The sequence below is a fragment of the Mauremys mutica genome, chromosome 6, assembly GCF_020497125.1.
Source record: "Mauremys mutica isolate MM-2020 ecotype Southern chromosome 6, ASM2049712v1, whole genome shotgun sequence".
NCBI classification, from domain to species: domain Eukaryota; kingdom Metazoa; phylum Chordata; order Testudines; family Geoemydidae; genus Mauremys; species Mauremys mutica.
In genome coordinates this window covers 67,279,650-67,296,393 of record NC_059077.1, presented here as the reverse complement: position 1 = coordinate 67,296,393, position 16,744 = coordinate 67,279,650, and positions in this window count along the sequence as shown.

Here is a 16,744-nt window from a genome sequence, read left to right as displayed (position 1 = left end):
AGCATGATGGGACTGCTTGCCCAAATGATCACTTGTGGGTGGTGTTGGATCCCCAGTCTCCTTGTTATTGGGGCAGAGTAATAAAGGGTTGCTATCCTTGTTGTGTGAACCGAGGGCAGCAGAACTGTACCTAGCATACCCCAATGGAGGGACTCACCCTCAACTGACCAGCACTCACTAGGCAGGGGACATGGGTTGCAAAGTCCAAGGAGTTGACAGAGGGTAGGGACAGGTATTTGGGGGGTGGCATGTTTAAGGGTCCTAGATACCCTTTGACTCTTCCTTTCTCCATGGTATAATAAAAGTTAATTTAGACTCAACTGACAGTCTTGTTACAAGCTGCAAATCTGAAATCACTGATACCTAGGTCAAAGTATTAGACCTACTTTGGGATAGTGTCTCTATTGCAAGAGACTGCCTGGTGTGCACTAGCAGTGAGGCTCCCCCACTAACACCTGAAATCACTGAGAGCTGTGTTAAGTGTGTGTGTGGGGGTGAAGATATCTTGGTGAGTGGGCAGCTGGCGGAGAGGTGTGGCAAGCGGTTAGCAGGGCAGCTGGCAGAGAGGACCACAGCAGAGCCCCTCAGAGGCGTGGCAATTGGCCATTGGGGTGATGAGCGAGTGCCAGAGCAGTGGTGGAGCAGTGCAGCATGTAAGGTGCCTCCTTACCCCTCCCGCCAGCCCCACCTTCCATCCAGGGTGGGAGGTGAACTTTGCGGATGAACCTCTGAACTCTGGGGCTGCACTGGCCAAGGGCAGTAACTGTGAGTGGGGTACAGATCAGGGACGGGCACATTAAAGGGACTTTTGGGTTGCTGGACTGCCTAACTTACTTGTGGGGTGGGTCTTTTGCTCATGGTTTGTGTTTATGAGCTCTAGCTGCGGTGTTTTCCCAAATTAATGCTGAGTTAATTCCCTCCTTTTGTTAAAAGTTTTTGCTACACTCAGACTCTGCTTGTGAAAGGGGAAGTATTGCATCTTAGGGGCACCCAGGAGGTGGTGTATAATTGTCCCAGGTCGCTGGGTGGGGGCTCGAGCCGGCTTTGTGTTGTATTGTTGAGAAGGAACCCCTAGATACTGAACCCGGCCCTTGTTGCTGCTGGCTCCACCTGGCAGAAGGGTTACAATTATGAAAGCTACTGCATTATATCTAAATAGTATATTTTAATTTGTAATAGTATATTGTAATTTGATTTATCTATGGGCGGTGAGGGCAAGGGAGGGGCAATATGGCATTAGTTAACTGTTTAAAAAATAACTAGTGATGGGCAGACATTTAAAGCTTGTATTTGGAGAGGAACTCAGTAATGTCTGTCTCCTAAATTGGCAAAATTGGGCTGGAAGTCTTGCAGCTTTCCTTTTCCATGGTGTTTTGGCATTTCCAATTCAAGTCCCAGTAGGGGGGACCAGGCATTGTTAAGGCAGGTGAAGATGGAGAAATAAGGAAAAAGTTAACATTATTTGAAGTTCAGTAAAGTTTGACTTGTGTCTATTTTTGTCTTATTGCAACTGTTTTTCCTCACCCACCTCCCCTCCATGATCTTTTTTGATCATTGATCTTTTGGGTGTTTAGATGCCACGGATCATTGTACAATACTGCTCTAAAGCAGGGTATACTGCACCATATGTAAGACACCCCCCCTTGAGGTTTTTGAAACAATAAAGGTGAATGATTCAGATAAGTAAATATCCATCATGGGATCTTGCAAGAGCCGAAATCATGATATGAAGCTGTGGTAAAATGCAATATTGAATTATTTTAGAGTAAGTCTGCTCATTAAGCAACACCATTATATTGCCACTGGAAAATGTCTTGGCCTGTCTTACTCTAAGAGATAATCAGAGTTTCTCTTTCACTCTATGATTGCACATCCAGCTTAATTAAGAAATTATAGATGAGAAGTTTCTTCCAGCCTGCAATAAGAAAAATGTCTGTATTAATCTACGTTTGTCCCATTCACAGAGAGCAGTTATGAATTATGAATGATAATTATACACTACTGAATTCAACTTTGTATTCCAATATAAATATGCACACTTTTCTTGATCCATATATATACACACATACATGCAAACTACAAATCTTCCCCCAAGAAAAGGGGATGGGGAGGAGGGAAGTTCACATGTACTGGAAAAATTACTGGATTCTGTTGATACCAATATAGCAGGTAACTATGAAACAGTGAATGTTTCAATTAGTCCTAATCATACAGGGTATCAAATCCATGGCAGATCACTAGGAACATGCATACTAGGACCCTGATTCTTCACTGGGACCCACTATCACAGATCCTTGCACAATCCCACTGACTTCCACAGGACTCTAAGTGGACACAAAAGTCTGCACTAGCAGGACCAGAGCCTCCTTACATGAATTTTCAAAACAGTTTCCAAACACAGACATCACTATTTTACTATGCCTGTAAGGCATTCACAATCAGGGTCTGCCACTTCACTAATACTTCCCAGCAAAGGGTCCAGTCTGTGATATGTTAAGATTCAAATTCATCATTTGAATGTATGAGGCAGACAGAGACTTTCAAACTTGTGCTAATTAGTAGTAGGTAGACAGTCTAACAATGTTTAAAACAATTATAAACTAGACTATATCTTGCAATAACTTTGAAAGTCTGTGCCTTTGGACAGTCACCAGACATAAATGGCATGTCAAGATGCCATTTTCCCCTTACTTAAATTTAAATCAAACTTTAAAATGTGGTTCTACTCTGCGATGGGGTGTACAAACCCCACACAGGGCAAGAGCGGATTAATGAGACCCAGTGGGCTCGATCAGCCCTGCCCCACTACACCTGCAGTAGCTGTCAAGCCTGGAGGGAGGCACTAAAAGGGCTGAACCCAACTCAGTTGGGGAGTGATGGGGAAGGAGAGTAGATCTCTTGCTCTCAGTCAGGTAGAGAAGGCTGGCTGGATCTAGGGAGCTGAGTGGGATGGCTGGTACACAGCTCCTTGCTTCCTGAAGGAAGGAAGCTAGGCCAGGCCTTCAGCAGGGAGGAGCACAATGAGGTTGTGATGGAAAGCTGGGGAAGGGGGATGGTCCAGGGTTCTCCAGCTGCATGGCAGACAGTGCTAAGAAGCTCTGCAGTGAGCCCGTGGAAGAAGCCTAGCAAGAGATGCTGATACACTGTGAGCCTGGGAAGAGGCTGTGGGAAAGTCCCCAGAGAGGGGAGGTCCCCAGGAAATGGTTCAGGGAACCAGCAAGAGGTCTGCATAGGCAAGCCTTGGCTACTTACTGAAGGGCCCCTGGACTGACACCCAAAGGGGAGGGAGGGGCTGGGTTCTCTTACTGGACCACTGAGGAAGATGGTGCAGAAAGGGGTAAGGACTCGTAAGGCACAGTCAGGCTGAAGCCCCAACGTGAGGTTGGTGGATTACTGTTTGTTGGCTGTCTGGTTTACTCTGGAAGAGGTGGGACTATATGTGATCCAGCCAGAGGACCAAGTCACAGGAAAAGGTGAATCACCAGCAGGCCTAGGGACTGTTTGGTGGAGGTGACTGAGGGGAAAGCCCTGCAACACCCCACCGAGACACCAGTGGCTCTCTGGAGTTACTATGTAATAATGATACTTCTACTCAACAGATCTGCTCTAACTGCTTACTTGGGGGTGAAAAATCAGTTTCTTACTACTTTTTTCTCCAGTTAGCTCTCGAGCCAACTTATCTTAAAGGAGTAATTCGAACTCTTTTTTCTTGTATGTCAGCCAAATTGGTCACTAATTTTCAATCATTTACACCTCTGCAAGTCCACTGGCAACAGTGGGTTGCACAGATGTCATTAAGGCAGAATTTGGCTTGCAGAACCTTTATTACTGGTGATTATGTGCAAGCAGGAAAGAACTCAGCTTGACTTTCAAATCCCAATTTGAGGTTTTGGGGCTGCCATTTAGAAAAAGAAAATATATACAGTATTGTAATCTGAATTTATTTACATGAAAATAGCTGTGACAGGAAAGCAGAGAACCACACAACACTTTGAAGTACTTTTGGTGATATTTTTCTTTGTGGTGGTTGTGACTAGAAGATCCTACTTTACATTGCAACTTTCCCTTAATGGATTGCACCGAGGCGGGGCCTGAGAGCAATACCTCACTACCTTTATGCACTGTGCATGTCAGTTGTACTCCTTTAGTACAACACCATGGGGCATCCAAACATATATTATAATACACAGTACTTCCCGTTTCCCACCGCTGTGCAATCTGTCATCTTGGCAGCCATGAACCCACGGCCTTCTTTTCCTGTACTCCAGAAGTCTGGCACAAGTGTGACTTGATGTTATGTGCAAAAAAGCTATATGACATTGCTATGAGAGTTGAGGGATTCCTTCCAGAAAAGAGTACTTGAAGTGTTATGTAAGCTTGAGATTTTTTCCAGTGGTATCTATGCCTTATTGAAACTGACATGTCAACTCATAAGTAGGCACTTTGCCACTGCTGCAGATAGGCAGGAATGTAAGTAGCCAAGAGAATAGCTCAACACAGGCATCAAACGTGCTGAGGATCTAATTCCCAGGAAGCACTCTCACAATAGCTGTCCATCTGGAGCTTCCTTGGCATATGGTTATGAGGGATGCAGTATGTCATCATTCCCTGAGCTTGGATTACCTTAAAAAAACAAGCCACCAAAATGTTTCTGAACTAAATGTAAAGTGCGGGATTTTGGGGGTCTGAGGAATCACAATTGGCTCTTCACAGAGGAGTGGAAGTAACAGCGCATAAAATCTCCATGTTGGTGTCCAAGGAAAGGCCCTGATGTGCGGGAAAAATATATATAAAAGGAAATAGTGCATAATGACGGAATTTCAACTGAATAGGAAAGGATGAAGAACCCATTAATTCAACATTCATTGTTTCCTTTTTATTATTTACCATTTATAGTTGATAGTGCATAAAAGCACTACCAAGTCAAGGACCCGTTGTGCTAGGCACTGTACAAATAGATAGTAAATGATAGTCCCTGCCCAAAGAGCTTAACAGTCTAAAAGAACACATGATGCAACAGATGGATGAGACAAACAAGCAGGCCGTAGTGGGGGAGATGGGACAATAACAATTGTAGCATAGGCCTAATTCTTAGCCAGCGAGGAGGAGTGATTACAACTTGCCACTTACCTACCCATTAGTAGATGGCAGTTTTCTGTATGGATGAACTGATGAGGTGTTATCTACATTGTTTGCAAAGGTTAAAAACCTGATGAAGATATAGCTGGGTAGAGATCTCTAATTTCAGTGGGTTTTGTTTCTAATAACACTGTGTTTTCCTTAAACATAGTGAATATTACAGACATGTTTGAAATTTCAGACTATTTTAGTTGGATCTATCTCTTTACCAGAAATGCTTTAGGCCACACAGAGCAGTTTCACCAATTAGAAGCATTGTGAAAGGAAACTATAGCACACTTTGCTCAAGTGAGGGGTTGAACCATTCATCTCCCTCCACCTCCCCAAAAAGTTTCATAGGGGCATTAGATGCAGGAATGGTTTTCAAGCGAAATAGTAGGGTCATATTGTAAATGGTGATTTTATTTATTTTTATGCTCAAACTTAGACAAAAAGAAAATAAATATTTTCAAAAGAGAAATTGCCTCAAGATAAAACTTTTAAAAAATCTTTATTTAGGACCATTTAAATAGTTGTGTACAATAAACTTATTTGTTTGTGAGGGGAATGTGAAAGTGAGCATATATGCAGGAAATACAGTTATTATATTGTGTTGTGTTGTTATAACTTGTGTTGTGTTCTCCAGCACTTGTGTTGGAGAATAGCCAAATATTTCCTCTGGCATTCTGGACATTTCCCATAGTCCTTCTAAGTTACTCCTGAATAAATGCTTTTATATTCTTTAGAGGTACCATCTCTCCTTTTTTTAATCATTTGTTGCAGGATGCAAGCCAAGAAACACCCCAGATTGTCAAAACTAAAGCATCTATTAAATATGATGTTTGTTTGTTTGTTTGTTTGAAAGTATAACAGTGTGAAATAGCATAGCCACTTTCAAAGCATTGTTGCTGTTTTAATATTGATTTTTTCAGTAATGATTAGAGTCCCCACTTAGGAATGAGACCATGTTGTGCCAGATGTTCAACACATTTTTAGAAAGAGTCCCTGGCTCAAAGAATTTACAGTCTAGAGGGCTGATCCTGCAACAGGCTCTGTATCGGTGGACCTCTCCACCCTTGTGGAGCCCTACTGAAGTAACTGACTTCAATGGATCTAACTACATGATTAAATTTAAACATGTACAGCTTTGCAAGAGCATTAGCAGAACAGGCGCCTGAGTGGCATATCGAAGGTAAATGACTAGCAATACAATCAAATATTTATATTAAAAAGTACACTCAAACACATGCCCATTTAAACTTTTCATTATTATGTGTACTGTTCAAAAAAGCAAAATTGAAGTAGTTTAGGCAGAAGAGATCTTACTTTACTTTTCCAGCAATAGATCAGGGAATAGCTGTGTTAGTCTGTCTCCACAAAAACAACAAGGAGTTCAGATGCGAAGAAGTGGTTTTTTTTTTACCCATGAAAGCTTATGCCCAAATTAATCTGTTAGTCTTTAAGGTGCCACCAGACTCCTTGTTGTTTTTGTGGAAAAGTAAGATCACCTCACTGATGCTGAGTTTTAAAGTTATATAAAGATGCATAGCTTTTAAAAAACTAAAAATTACAATGAAATAAGATACATGGGTAATTGAGAGTCAAAGTCAACACCCCCAGGTTTCAGCCTTGGTAGCTGTCAATGGGGTCTTTTAACAAGTGTCAGATGCCTTTCCTGGGCAGGGTCTGGAATGCAGCATAAGAGGCTGCCCCTAGGCAAGCCCAAACTAGCACATCAGGGATAATATTTCAACACAGATACAAAACAGTTTCACAATTTGATACCGTCATATCCTAATCCAGTAGTTCTCAACCAGGGACACATGTACCCCTGGGAGTACACAGAGGTCTTCCAGGGGATACATCAACTCATCTAGATATTTGCCTAGTTTTACACCAGGCTATGTTATAAGCACCAGCGAAGTAAGTACACACTAAAATTTCATACAATGACTTGTTTATGCTACTTTATATACTGTACACTGAAATGTAAGTACAATATTTATAGTCCAATCGATTTTATAATTATATGGTAAAAATGAGAAAGTAAGCAGTGTTTCAGTAATAGTGTGCTGTGACACTTTTGTGTTTTTATGTCTGATTTTTAGGGCCTTACCAAATTCACAACCATGAAAAATGTGTCATAGACTGTGAAATCTGGTCTCCCCCTGTGAAATCTGGTCTTTTGTGTGCTGTTACCCTACAATATACAGATTTCATGGAGGAGACCAGTGTTTCTCAAATTGGGGGTCCTGACCCAAAAGGGAGTTGCAGGGGGGTCACAAGGTTATTTTAGGGGGGTCGTGGTATTGCCACCCTTACTTCTGCGCTGCCTTCAGAGCTGGGCAGCCGGATAGCAGTGGCTGTTGGCTGGGTACTAAGCTCTGAAGGCAGCACCCCACCAGCAGCAGCACAGAAGGTTGGCAATACCATACCATGCCACCCTTACTTTTGCGCTGCTGCCTTCAGAGCTGGGTGGCTGGAGAGTGGCGGCTGCTGACTGAGAGCCCAGCTCTGCAGGCAGCAGCGCAGAAGTAAGTGTAGAAATACCATACCAGGCCACCCTTACTTCTGCACTTCTGCTGGCGGCGGCTTTGCCTTCAGAGCTGGGCTCCTGACCAGCAGCCACCACTCTCCAGCTGCCCAGCTCTGAAGGCAGTGCCACTGCCAGCAGCAGTGCAGAAATAGGAGTAGCTGTACTGCAACCTCCCTACAATAACCTTGCGAACCCACCCCCCAATTCCTTTTTGGGAACCCTACAATTACAACACCATGACATTTCAGATTTAGATAGCTGAAATCATGAAATTTACAATGTTTAAACTCCTAGGACCATGAAATTGACTAAAATGGACCTTGAATTTGGTAGGGCACTACTTATTCTGTAAGCAAGTAGTTTTTAAGTGAGGTGAAACTTGGGGTAAGCAAGCCAAATCAGACTCCTGAAAGGGGTACTGTAGTCTGGAAAGGTTGAGAACCCCAGTCCCATTCCATCACATTGGCTTATTTGGAACTCCTGGGTGTTTGATTTCATGAGGCGTGAGTGCAGACAAAGCACATATGGTGCTGGATGTAAATGCAAAAAATGAACCACATCAGTGTTGATGAAACAGAAACAAGAACAACTGAGTGAGGTGTGCAGTGCAATCTGTAAAAGCCAGGCCAGTCCTTTTCCCTGTTATACCCTCATTCTCCACGATGGAAATATAAACTTATTCATGCTACTTTCTAGATTACATAGTGACAAAATCACTGCAAAAGCAAATAGGAACTCATCAGATTGGGCTGAAACATGACCAATTTTTGATTTTTTTTCCTTTTGAGAACACATTAGTATCTGTACGCCTTATGGAAAGATACTGTTATATTATTAAGGGCATGGCTGGGAGTTATGATTTAGAGGAATTTAATGAAAAAGCTGTAATTTGTCCTCTGTCAGAGTGTTATGTTGGAGAAAGTATTATATTTCAAGTTACGGAACCATGTTCAGATCTCAACTACACTGCTGTAAATCTGAAATAATTCCACTGAATTCAGTTGAGATACACTGTTACGAGCTTATGTCAATACTGCTAACCTGGACAATAAAAAGATCAACAGTTTTGTTAAAATGAGAGATAGTCAAAGTGTTCTCCGAGCACTGTGGTATGGTATAGTAGAAGGCTGGATTCATTCAACTCAAAGAGCAGATGACTGGCCAGTTACATTTATAAAAGCTTTGGTGACTCATATTAGTCCTTGGCACAACAGGATGCATGTATTAGACATGAAGGTCAGATTAACTCCAGTGCTGTGATATTAGCAAAGGGAGAGGAGATTAGGGATGTGGAAGGAGGGTCAGATAAAATGAGAAATTGGCCACATTTTTATCCTACCCTTAAAATGAACAAGGAAAAGAAGCCAACAAATGACAAAGTAACAGTGAGACGGCAGCTGGATTGCTACTTGCTTCTAATTTTGCAGGATCATTTCAGTTTTACTTAGGCACAGTCTCGCGTCAGGTCTTTCAACTGACCTAAAAATTATTTCAGGCCAGGAAAATGTTGGTGTTACATCATGATATGTTGTTGTTTTTTCATGACAACCACACTGTGTCTTTGTATGGCATTTTTATGCAATGTCACTAAATTATGACACAGCTTTACAGAAGCAAGCTTGTCCTGAGAAGCAAACTGAAAAAGGTGACAACTCTCTAGGGAGCACTAGAGACTCTCATGTTGCTCAACAAGGTCCACTCTGGGTGTGCAACATATGGGGCTCCAAAGACAGTCAATTCTAAGCATCAGAGATTAAAATGGGGAATCACAGGATATCACTTTGGAAATGCAGTTAATTGTGTAAACTACAGTATATTTATCCATAAAGCTATGAAAACTATTGAGGAATCCCTGCAGTTTCACCCAATTTTTGTTTGTTTGCTTCTGCTCAAAATGTCAAAAGGGCTTGAATATATTTTAAAAATAAACAGTGAAACAGGTCACTTTTAAAAGTAAGACTCTTTTTGTCTAGACCTTAGCAAAATAAAATAAAATGAAATGTCTGTCTGGCTTCAGATTATTATTCTTTTGTCACTCTTCCATTTGAAGATAACATCATTTTGATAAATTAAGTAGAATTCCAAGCAATCGGGATGCCAAGGCTTGTTGGCCATAATTTGCAGTTTTACTCAGGCAGTTCTGGTTTCCTAGCAGATTCAAACAGATCACAGAATCATAGACATGTAGGGCTGGAAGGGACCTCGAGAGGTCATCTAGCACAGCCCTCTGTGCTGAGGCTGGACCATCCCTGACAGGTGTTTGTCTAACCCCACAATGATGGGGATGCTACAACCTCCCTTGGAAGCCTATACCAGCGCTTAACTATCCTCATAATTATAAAGTTTTTCCTAATGTCTAACCTCAATCTCCCATCTGCGGAGTTCTCTCCGCTTAGGGCCTGGATTTTGTGCTCACTGAAGTCTGTGATAAAGCTCTCATTGACTTCAGTCCTGCAGACTCAAGCACCTATTTTTTCCCCTCAGTTAGGGCCTGATCCTGAGAAGTGCAGAACACCAGCAACTCACATCTTCACTGGAAGTTGTAGGGGACATAGCACCTAAGGCTTTGCACAGAGGATCTTTTTGGAGAGCAGAATCGTCTTTATCTCCCCAGGCTGCAGTGAACCAGCAAAATTACCTCAGAGGAATCCATATAGTTATGTCCCCTCTTCCTGTATCGTCCCAGAGTTGCTGCAGATACAAGAGCTATGGAGCCCCATTCTCCTGTAAGTAAGGGATGCAGAGGTTCCCTACACAACCTGTTGGTGGCTTGCACAGTGGAACGTAGTAGCATTGTTGTTCTTATAGACTTTGCTGGCCCATCTAAGAGGGAGCAGGATATGCCCCATGGGATGTTTTCTAAAGTAAATCGTTCTGCTTGGTAATTTGTATAGATTTTATACACAATATTAAAAGGCAACAAGATTACACCAGGCCCTTAATTCATTAATGAGGGTTGTACTTTATGTTGCAGCCTTGTTATAAATGCAAATATTTAATTCCACGTCCAGTTTAATTAATACCAACCATGCATGCACACACACAGAAAGTAGGAAGAAAACAGGTTCAATTTGTTGATGCAAATATTCTCTGGACTGATTGTATAACCAAGTCATTTATTATGCGTTTGTTGATAATGATATTCACTGATTCATTGCTATGGTCTGAGACATGTCAAACTATTATCAGTAAATGGAGCTGACTGATCACTTACAACATTCTCCTGCTGACTGATCATTTATGTGCTTAGTTTTGCAGATAACCTAATAAACCAAAATATGGCCTTCATTTGAAAAAAATTACCATAAGCTTATTTCAAATATTGGATTTAAAAGTCAATGATAAGAGTTTAGATCCAAAATATGACCCACTTGGATCTTGCTTCTGAATATTTACTTGCATTTTTTCAAATCAGCCAGCGGGCTGAGAAATAACTAAACACATTGTGATAGCCATTATTTGTGTAGGGCCTTACATGTTTTGCATGGTGCTGCGATAGTAATTACATTCCACATAAAACCTCAATAGGTGGACTCACCCAGGCTGTATGTCTGTGTGTCTGCATGTGCTTATAAGTACATAGGTACATCTATGCTGCACACTCCTTTTGGTGGCATGTAAGGAACCTAGCATGGTTATAAATAGCAGCATAGACAGTGAGGTGCTGCTTTGACAACTAAAGACATGCATGAACCCTGTGGATATATACCTTACATGGCTCTTTATTTGCCCAAACAGTGCCCCTTCCTCCCCCCCACCTCTGTTATTTTTAGCAGTGTAGTGTCCCACTGCTTCCCTTCTGCCAGAGCCTCTCCCGTCAGTGGGGAAAGGCTCTGAAAGCATTTTATTGCCAAGTCTTTCCCTGCTGCCTCCCCTGCTGCCAGAGCCTTTCATGACATGAGTAGCTACATGCTGCAGAGTGGATACAGCCTGCTTTTCATTGAAGCACGTACCTACACATACCCTATGTGCCGTCACAAGAGGTGTGCAGTATAGACTTAGCATAAGCATATATGCAGGGGATATTTGTGTGATAACATTAATAAATACATTTATGTTCACAGCACACACAGAGAAGTTAGATACAAACACAAAATGTTCTTGGTGGAAGGCTGCAGTGTAACACTACTTTATTTTTTAGAATTCAGAATGATAAACACACAAGAACCGCAAAACAGAGAAACACAAAGCAGGCTGCTTCCTAAAACAGAGAGAAAGACAACTCACTCCATCTTGCTCTAGGCTGGCTTTCTGCAGACTGCTGCTAGACCCAGATTGAGAGCTTTCCTACAGAGCCCTCTAGCCTGCAAGCAGGACCAGGAAAACCCCTGGGATTTTAAAGCGACAGCCTACAATTCCAATAGTTTTCAGTACACCACAACTATATGGTCCTGCTATTGTTCTTGCAACTTGGACAGTGTCACCTGCCCATTGCCCACTAATTTATCACCCCTTGAATTTATTCTAACATTCCAAACCTTCAAGCCACTTCAAACAGCCAATGTTTAAAAATAAAATAAAATACACATGCCAAATGTTTCCACCATCCATTTCCAAATGTGGGAGTTTCTCCCCATAATTTAGATTCAATCCAGCACTTGCTTCCAGCCTTGGAAGGGCCTGAGAAAACAGACTTTAAAACTAAATCTTTATGTCTTGAAAAGCTAATTTAGGTCACATAGACGTTTTTATGGTTTACTCATAACCCATTTGGACTCATGGTATTTAAGGCACATGATATGAACAGAGGGGAAAAAAGCATAGTCTCAATAAAATGTTTAAAAGCTCTAAACATTAATAAAATAGCTTTTATATAACATTTGAGACATATCCATCATGACATAGTGTATAGGAATTAGTTATATCCTCCTAAATAGTTTTTAGCCTTCTAGCAGTGCTCACTGTTCTATGTTTTAGAAGCCACCAGAAACCAGTCAGTGCAGCAGTATGGTAGTACTTGCAGCTTTGCATGTTTGTGTATATTTAGTAAACATGGTCATTTGAGGCCCAGCTATATTCCTGTGGTTGCTTTATTTGTTTTGTTGTGTAAAGATCAATAGACACAATTATTATAAAGGTTGTATAAGTATTTAATTGTGATGTCCTGCACCTCTCTCGTGGCTTTTACACTTGTGAGTAAATGAGTAATCCAAAATGCATCCCAAGAAAACCTTCATACCATATGATATCCTCATGTATTTCAGATCTATCTGATGAGAGGGGGAATGCACAGTAGTGTGGTGTGATCTAAATATAAAATTCTTTTTTCTTTATTGTGTTTCATTCTATTGCCTTAACATTACACTCATCTAGAAAGAAAAAAAATCAGACTGGTTGAAAGTGCTGCTAAGTGTGTGTGTCCTTGGCTAGTAAATGAAATGGCATTGATCAGAACCAATGCTCCAGCTAAACCCTCTGAGCCACTTAAAAAGAGCGTTTCTATGGAACACACTGAGGTGGTGGTTGGTGATAATCTTCTGTGAGTAAACATTGATTAGCATTGGGAGACAGGGAACAGATGCACTGCTCAGACAGGGAGGACCTAGGCAGCACTCTACACAGGGGCTTTTAGTTAGGAAGACAAATGTTACTTACAAATAAAGGTAGAACAAATGTTTTTTTAATATAATGTGTTGGTGGCATCTCAACAGAATGAGAAATCCCACTGTTGTCGTTACCATAGAACAGTGGTTTTCAACCTATGGTCCACGGACCCCTGGAGGTCCACAGACTATGTTTAAGGTTTCCAAAGGGATCTGTACCTCCATTTGAATTTTTTCAGGGGTCCACAAATGCAAAAAAGGTTGAAACCCCCCGAGCTAGAGGATAAAGATTGATCCTCAGAAGAAACCCAATCTGTTTACCTGTAGAATCTATTATACACCTGCTAGAATGCTCATACTTTGACTTGTGCTGAGCTTACTTCATCCCTCTTTTTAATTCTTTCATTGTCAAAGGTCTGTATTTTGTTTATGTATAAATGCTTACCAGCAATGAGGATATAAAACTAATATGATTAGAACAGTGTTCCTTGTCTGTATTATTCATGACATCTTAAATTAATGACATTGCTGAAATTTAAAGAGTCTAATGTACTTTTCTCCATTAATGTTTTTGCTTTTCACCTTTCATTCAGCTCAGACAATGGGAATAGACAATTCAGTTGTACTCTCTGGTTCTTGTTGATTGCAAACACTAAGCCATCAAAGCAGATGGGAGTTTTGGGAGCTTTGCACCTCTCAGGATTGGACTCACTAGATACTGTAGGAATATTTAAATCCAATCTAAAACCTGTTTAAATTGGAATTTAAAAAAATTAGGAACATTTCTTATGATTTTAGATTTTGTAAATATAAGGCTGATTTGAAATGATGGTCCTACACTGACCTAACAATGTTACTCTTTAAAAATCTGGCAGCAAAGCTTGCAGTAAAAATTTACAGGGAAAAATTGTCATGATGGTTGCATTGTCTTCTTTAGTGTGCACTTGATTATATGCAAAGCTTGCACTTTATTATGCCTTTTATATTCCTTTACTGGGGTTTCTACTTTATAAATTCAGATACGATTTGTAATATATTTTGAAATCTTTGATTTCTTGTTACAATATCACTACCTCTTGTCTATGAGCAAAGAAGGTTGTCATGGAAACAAACTCATTAGTGGAGCTGAATGAATTTATCTCAAATAGTTTATTTGATGTATATAGCCACTTTCTATTAATTAATTGTGAATAATGTATGATTTTCTCACATGCATTGGTTATCTGAAACACATTACCAAATAATGTCTATGACTATGTCGTGGTCTGTAGCATGTTTGTGAGTACTTCTTTGCAAGTATTCAGTATTTGAAATGTTGCTTAGTTCTGATTGGACACAGGTTATGTGGTATATGTCTGGTCCTCAGCTGGATGAGTCTCTCTCTCAGGATTAGTTTTTTGTGGGGAATATTTGAATTGGGGTTCCAAATTCACTTTCCAGAAATAGTCCCCATATTTATTTAAAATGTGCTGTTTCTGCTAGCATTCCTGCCAATACACTCAACTGCTGAAATGTTTATGCAATGCAAATACAAATGAAACAAACACAGCCAAAGTGAATTCAATTTATTTGAGCAAATCTTAACTAATTTTTTTTAGATATTTATCCAATGCTGTTGATTAGTAAATAATTCATATTGAAAAATAAGAACTGTACTTAGTGAAGTAAACTTCTGTCAAGGGTGGATTAGTGAGAACTGTTCTAATAAATGATAAACTTAATTTTTTAAATAACTGCTTATTTAGGATATACAAGCAACTATAAGTACTAAGCAAGTAGAAGATTTTTTTTGTTGGTCAGTTGTCAAGGGTGGGTTGCAGAAAGTTGTTCTAAGGGTTTAATTTTTATAAAAGCTGCAGCTCTGAAGTACAGCCAGATGTTTTTAGAAGATTAATCAAATGGTGGAAAATTCAGTCAGCTTGGTTTTGTACTGTAATATTTTCCCTTAAGTGAGATTTCCCCTCTCTACATGCTATCCTTAGCCTCTTGCTTATTATTATTATTATTTGGTAATTGTTAGTGATCATTAAATGTATTGGATTGCCAACTCTAGAAATGGAACTTTTCCATGTGTTTACACTTCTAACCTAGGCTGCATGAATGCTTCTAAGGTTTGAATTATTTGTAACCAGAGAATTCTCTTGTGTGTTTTGATTTTTTGGAGGGAAATGCTTGTGTCCATTCCTGGAGCTGTGCAATAGATTAGTTCCCCCTGTTCCATTTTTTATATGGTCTTGTGGTGTTCTTTTCCCTCTAGTTCTGCTTCCTGTTTTTTTCAGATCTGCTGCTCTGGCTGTGTCATACCTAGGCAGTGTCTACACTTGACTTTTACACAAATCATAGAATATCAGGGTTAGAAGGGACCTCAGGAGGTCAAAGCAGGACCAATCCCCCACTTGCCCCCTTAAGGATTGAACTCACAACCAACCCTGAGTTTAGCAGGCAAATGCTTACACCACTGAGCTATCCCTCCATTTCCCACCTGTGTTGCTCCCTCGGTATTAGCAGTGGTGGAAGCATTATTGTAGACCCAACAGACTCAAAGGAGAGTTAGAGGTCATAGTGGTTAAATTGCCTGTGACCACCAGCAGTTTGACTACCCTGCAAACGCTGTCAGGATTTAAAAACCTGTTAAGCAAGTTGGGTTAATCCTATTTATTGTATTAGGTCTAATACCAAAGCTGCACAGAGAGTAAAACACCTCTGAAATAGGGCTAGTCTCCCTTAGAAAGGGTTTGCCTCAATAGCTATATTGGTCTAGTTATCCTGACAATCCCTCATATGGAGATGCAACTTACACTGGCAAAAGTGTTTGTTCCCCAAACAAAATAAGTTTTACTGGCAAAAGCATTTTTTGCCAGTACAATTGCATCTATACTAGGGCATTCTGATGGTTTAAAGACAACATGGAAATCATATCCCCAACTGAGATTCTAGTAGACCTAGAAACAGGAAGTTTCTAGCCATACAGGGTTTTTAAGTTATTTGTAGATGAAGATGCTAAATGAGTGATAAGGCAAACGTGCCTGGGGCCAGGCAAAATGCCCTGCTGCCCTCCTTCTTATGGTTGTTCCTTTCTCATCCCTGCATGCATCTGAGAACCCTTCTCATGTCTTTGTGGATTTGGGTTCTGAAATATATCGGTAATTACTTATTAATTCTCACTGATCCCTTGAGATGCATGGCTTGGCAGATTATTAGTTCAGGCCTCACATTACGGTACACCTTTTAAAAACACAGCTTGTGCCTAGATAGACTTTGAAAAACCATTGCATGAAAACAATCTCATCCTGATGCCTGATAACATTTTAGATTATTCATAAATAAGTATGAGTCTTAGCAAAGTAAGCTAATCATATTCCTCTTCTCTTATTTCTGACAAAAAACTCTTTTGCTTAATAGAAAAGTATATTAAACCTAGGAAGATATTTCTTTAAAATAAGTTAAAGAAATTATATTATTCAAGGTTGTAATTTCTAATTCATGCAGGACTGATATTAATGAATTTTTTTGAAAATAGCACAACTGTATGTACAAACTTTGATGC